This window comes from Aotus nancymaae, unplaced genomic scaffold (assembly GCF_030222135.1).
Source record: "Aotus nancymaae isolate 86718 unplaced genomic scaffold, 86718_ANA_hifiasm-v0.15.2.pri h1tg000062l, whole genome shotgun sequence".
Taxonomy (NCBI): domain Eukaryota; kingdom Metazoa; phylum Chordata; class Mammalia; order Primates; family Aotidae; genus Aotus; species Aotus nancymaae.
The window spans coordinates 34,084,799-34,091,012 of record NW_026988476.1 but is presented as its reverse complement, the minus strand read 5'-3'; the positions used below and the strand labels follow the sequence as shown (position 1 = coordinate 34,091,012).

Here is a 6,214-nt window from a genome sequence, read left to right as displayed (position 1 = left end):
CCTGGCCCAGAGGCTCACACCTGTAATCCCAGCACTTTGGGAAGGCGGGCGGGTCATGAAGTCAAGAGATCGAGACCATCCTGGCCAACATGCTGAAACCCCATCTCTACTAAAACTACAAAATAAGTAGCTGGGCATGGTGGCACACACCTGTAGTCCCAGCTACTCAGGAGGCTGAGGCAGGAGAATCGCTTGAATCCAGGAGGTGGAGGCTGCAGTGAGCCAAGATTGTACTACTACACTCCAGCCTGCTGACAGTGCAAGACCCCATCTCAAAAAAAAAAAAAAAAAAAGCAAGCAGGATTTCATTCAGCACTTCTCCCAGATTAGGGTGCTGACTGAAGATGAGATGGGGCACCCAGAAACAGGAGATGCTATTGCCTGACTCAAGGAGTTTCCTGGAGTACAGTGCCATTGGAGGCAAGTATCACTGTGGTTTGACAGTGCTAGGAGCTGGTGGAGCTGAGGAAACAGGATGCTGATAGTCTCCAGTGGGCCCTGACTGTGGCTGGTGTGTGGAACTGCTATAAGCTTTCTTCCTAATGGCAGGTTACATCATGGATTCATCCCTCACCCACCGGGGACAGATCTGCTGGTATCAGAAGCCGGGCGTGGGTTTGGATGCCATCTATGATGCTATGCTTCTGGAAGCATGTATCTACCGCCTGCTGAAGTTCTATTGCCAGGAGCAGCCCTATTACCTGAATCTGATTGAGCTCTTTCTGCAGAGTTCCTATCAGAATGAGATTGGGCAGACCCTGGACCTCATCACAGCCCCCCAGGGCAATGCAGATCTTGGCAGATTCACTGAAAAGAGGTACAAATCTATTGTCAGGCACAAAACAGGTTTCTACTCCTACCTTCCTGTAGCTGCAGCCATGTCCATGGCAGGAATTGATGGTGAGAAGGAGCACCCCAATGCCAAGAAGATCTTGCTGGAGATGGGAGAGTTATTTCAGATTCAGGATGATTACCTTGAGTTCTTTGGGGACCCCAGTGTGACCGGCAGAGTTAGCACTGACATCCAGGACAACACATGCAGCTGGCTGGTGGTTCAGTGTCTGCAACGGGCCACTCCTAGAACAGTACCAGATCCTGAAGGAGAATTACAGGCAGAAGGTGGCCCAAGTGAAGGCAGTATATGAGGGGCTGGATCTGCCAGCCACGTTCTTGCAGCGAGGAAGAGAGTTACAGCCACTCATTATGGGTCTCACTGAACAATATGCAGTGCCCCTGCCCCCAGCTATCTTTCTTGGGCTTGTGTGCAAAATCTACAAGCAGAAAAAGTGACCTAGAGACTACAAAGGCAGGGAGAGGAGGCTCTCAATAAATAATTATGTAAAAAACAAAGATGACGAAGAAGAAGGCCGGGTGCTGTGGCTCATGCCTGTAATCCCAGCACTTTGGAGGCTGAGGTGGGCAGATCACTTGAGGTCAGGAGTTCGAGACCAGCCTGGACAATATGGTGAAACCCGTCTCTACTAAAAATACAAAAATTAGCCAGGTGTGGTGGCTCATGCCTGTCATTCCAGCTATTCCAGCTACTTGGGAGGTTGAGGCAGGACAATGGCTTGAACCCGGGAGGTGGAGGTTGTAGTGAGGCAAGATTGCACCACTGCACTCCAGCCTGGGCGAACTTTATCAAAAGAAAAGAATTGGGGGATGTGGGTTGAAGGTACTATGGAAAGATACATGGGCTTTGTGAATGCAGCATTGCTTTTGAAGCAGAAATTGAGAATTTGTTTACAGTTGTGTGCATACTGCTTTTTCAAATGAGGAAGCAGGAAAACAAAGGTCTAGAACTATGTGTTAGGGCCTCATTCAGTCCATAAAACTTGTGCCAGGTGCAGTGGCTCATACCTATGATCCCAGCACTTTGGGAAGCTGAGGTGGTAGGGTTACCTGAAGTCAGGAGTTCAAGTCCAGGCTGGCCAACCTGGTGAGACCCTGTCTCTACTAAAAATACAACAAATTAGCCAGGTGTGGTGGTGCAGTCCTGTAATCCCAGCTACTCCGGAGGCTGAAGCAAGGGAATCACTTGAACCTGGGAGGCGGAGGTTGCAGTGAGCTGAGATCATGCCACTGCCTCCAGCATGAGCAACAGAGTAAGACTTCGTTTCAAAACAAAAAACAAAAGAAACAACAAACTTGTGATTCACATGTTAGTCTCTAGGGGAGCCCTATAATCACAAATACAGTGACAGTATTCCCATTTTACAGATGAGCAGAATAGATAATCAATGTTCCTTAACAAATTAACATTAAAACTTCTGTCAAGAAATTCCAGGCCAGGCACAATGGCTCATGTCTAAAATGCCAGCACTTAGGGAGGTGGAGGCAGTAGGATCGCTTGAGCCCGGTTCAAGACCAGCCTACATGGTGAGACCCCATCTCTACAAAAAATAAAAAATTAGCTGGGCATGGTGGCACACACCTGCAGTCCCAGCTACTCAGGAGGCTGAAGTGGGAGGATCACTTGAGCCTGAGAGGTTGAGGTTGCAGTGAGCCATGATCATGCCACCACACTCCAGCCTGGGCAACAGAGCCAGTCCATCTCAAAAAAAGTTACATCATGGCCAAGCACAGTGGCTCATGCCTGTCATCCCAGCACTTTGGGAGGCAGAGGCGGGTAGATCACCTGAGGTCAGCAGTTCTACCATCTACTCAGGAGGCTGAGGCAGGAGAATCGCTTGAATTCGGGAGGTGGAGGTTGCAGTGTGCCGAAATCCTGCCACTGCACTCCAGCCTGGGTGACAGCGAGACTTTGTCTCAAAAAAAAAAAGTTTTATCATTAAAGCCATAGAAGAGTAAATAAAAAGCGCAAATGAAGCAGAGCTGCTTATGGCTTTTTTTTTTTTGAGACGGAGTTTTGCTCTTGTGGCCTAGGCTGGAGTGCAATAGTGCGATCTTGGCTCACTGCGACCTCTGCCTCCCAGGTCCAATCAATTCTCCTGCCTCAGACTCCTGAGTACCTGGGACTACAGGCATGTGCCATCATGCCCAGCTAATTTTTTGTATTTTTAGTAGAGACGGTTTCATCATGTTGGCCAGCCTGGTCTCAAACTTCTAACCTCAGATGATCTACCCACCTCAGCCTGCCAAAGTGCAGGGATTACAGGCGTGAGCCACTGCGCCTGGCCTTATAGCTTCTTTTTAAGAGAAAGTACGTTAAGCATCAAACTCAAAATCTTATAAGGATGGACTAGGCTAAGGCTGAAGAGCAGATTGTTTTAATTGCAAAGAGGGTCAAAACCCCTATTTATAAAACTGCAAAATGATGGTCATTACATTTTTTAAAATGACTTCTTGGGAAAAAGAGTACATATAAAAAAAGTTTTTTTCAGTGGGGCACAGTGGCTCATGCCTGTAATCTCAGACTTTTGGGAGGCTGAGGCAGACGGGTGGATCACTTGAGGTCAAGAGTTCGAGACCAGTTTGGCCAACATGGTGAAACCCTGTCTCTACTAAAAATACAAAAATTGGCTGGGTGTCATGGTGCACGTCTGTAGTCCCAGTGACTAGGGAGGCTGAGGTGGTAGAATAGCTGGAACCTGTGAGGCAGAGGCTGCAGTGTGCTGAGATCACATGACTGCACTCCAGCCTGGGTGACAGGGAGATTCCATCTCAATAAATAAATATGTTTTTTTTTAATTTATATGATTTGATAAAGTTAAATGAAATTTTTCATTTTAAACCAAAACAAAAAACCAAAACCCTACCCCCATGAGTCTTTAGACATGAGACTTAATTCAACTTCCATATCCTTTTCCATACTTACTTTTACAAGGTGCCGTCAAATCCTAGGGTACCTTCCCATTCCTGTCTGGCCAGCAGAAAAAACATGCCTTCCTCAGGGAGTGCCTAAAATCCACATGGTTAGTAAGCTCTCAGTAAACCACACAAGCCATACTCTTCCCAAAACCTTAACAATCTCCTGACCTGATTGTCCACTATAATGCTATCACCCAATGCGTTAACCGTCTTAGAGAAAGGGAATACTCTGCATGGAGAGTTATATAACTCCTAACTGGCCTCCCACCCACCCACTCTATTTCCAAAGTGATCTTTTAAAATACACACCTGGTCATTTATTCCCCTAACTGAGCCTCCTCTCCCCACAGCCAAGCCTAGTTTTAGCCCTTTAACAAACATTTTAAGGATCTTGACTTTCTCTACTGGCAGATTTTAAGCTTAAGATTTTAAGGCATTGTCTGTTTTGCCACCTTCTACCACTCACAGAGCCTGGCATAGTGCTTAGTACATAGTAAGGTAGTGGTTTCGGTTTTTGTTTTGTTGTTTGTTTTTGAGACCGAGTCTCACCTTGGTGCCCAGGCTGGAGTGCAATGGCATGATCTTGGCTCACTGCAACCTCCGCCTCCCTACTTCAAGCGATTCTTCTGCCTGCCTCAGCCTCCTGAATAGCTGGGACTACAGGTGCCCGCCACCACACCCGGCTAATTTTTGTATTTTTAGTAGAGATGGGTTCTCACCATGTTGGCGGGGGGCTGGTCTCGAACTCCTGACCTCTTGATTCACCTGCCTTGGCCTCCCAGTGTACTGGGATTACAAGTGTGACCGCGCCCGGCGGTAGTAGGTTTTTTTTTTTTCTTTTGAGACAGAGTCTTGCTGTGTCACCCAGGCTGGAGTGTAGTGGTGCCATCTTGGCTCACTGCAACCTCCACCTTCCGGGTTCAAGTGATTTTCCTGCTTCAGCCTCCTGAGTAGCTGGGACTACATGTGCCCACCACCACACCCAGCTAATTTTTTTTTTTCTTTTCTGGAGACAGAGTTTCACTCTTGACACCCAGTCTGGAGTGCAATGGCACAATCTCCACTCACTGCAACCTCCGCCTCCCAGGTTCAAACGATTCTGCCTCAGCCTCCCAAGTAGCTGGAATTACAGGCGCGTGCCACTGCGTCTAGCTAATCTTTGTATTTTTGGTAAGAGACGGGGTTTCACCATGTTTGCCAGGCTAGTCTTGAACTCCTGACCTGAGGTGATCCACCCACTTTGGCCTCCCAAAGTGCTGGGATTACAGGCATGAGCCACCTTGCCCCACCCGCCCAGCTAATTTTGGTATTTTTAGTAGAGACGGTTTTCACCATGTTGTCCAGGAAGGTCTTGAGCTGATCTCAAGTGATCCGTCTACCTTGGCCTCCCAAAGTACCAGGATTACAGGCATGAGCTACCACTCCCTGCTAGTAATGTTATTTTTATTTTTATTTTTTTTAATTCTTCAGCTAAGACAGCGGAAGAGGTGATTTATTTTATGGTTGTTACACTCGGCCACAAGTAAACACAGAAATAGTCCAGAATGTCACAGGTCCAGGGCAAAGGACCAACATGGGCAGTTTTGGTTATGAGCAAGGTGGGTCTCAGAGGTGATCGGCGATCAGATGGCGATGAAGTTCTAGATCCATTGAGACAAGTTATTTTTAAAACGATTCTTTACTGACATTAGGAAGGCCACTGAACACTGCCTTGAACAAATATTGTCATACATCAAGTATAACACTACTTGATTATTATTATGATGGCCACTAAAAGCTTTTGTGAGACTCTCCTCTGTTGCTCAAGCTGGAGTGCAGTGGTGCAATCTCAGCTCACTGCAACCTCTGGCCCCCGGACTCAAGTGATTCTCCTGTCTCAGCCTCCCAGGTAGCTGGGATTACAGGCACCCACCACTACAGCCAGCTAACTTTTTCTATTTTTAGTAGAGACGGGGTTTCACCATTTGGCCAGGCTGGTCTCAAACTCCTGACCTTGTGATTCGCCCGCCTTGGCCTCCCAAACGGCTGGGATTACAGGTGTGAACCACCGTGCCTGGCGTAAGAGCTCTCTTTAAAAATGCAACCTACTGCTATGTGTTTCTTAAAAACCCTCCCTGACCACCTATGGTTTCGTGGTATTACAGTATCCTGATTCTACTGCTCATTCCTGCCTTCTTGACATCTCTCAGAACCGCGTGTATAGTTCTCATCCCTCCTTCAAATAATTAGCTGCTTTAACATCTTCATTCTGTTACTTGTATATTGCTTTATGGTTTATAACATGCTTTGATGTTTCATTTGATCCTTACTATTCTGAAAGATAGGAACCCTCTTGCTTAGTAAGTGGCTAGGTTTTCAGGGACTTGAATTTAATTTTGACTCTGAACTTCATGCTTTCATTCATGCTTTAATTGATCATGCTCTCAAGTCAACTATCTGCCTG

At 46.9% G+C, this 6,214-nt stretch overlaps 1 pseudogene; it reads left to right on the top strand.

Annotated features, from left to right (window-relative positions):
* On the top strand, positions 1-2,537 carry LOC105710015 (farnesyl pyrophosphate synthase-like; annotated as a pseudogene).
* The last annotated feature ends 3,677 nt before the right edge of the window (positions 2,538-6,214 follow it).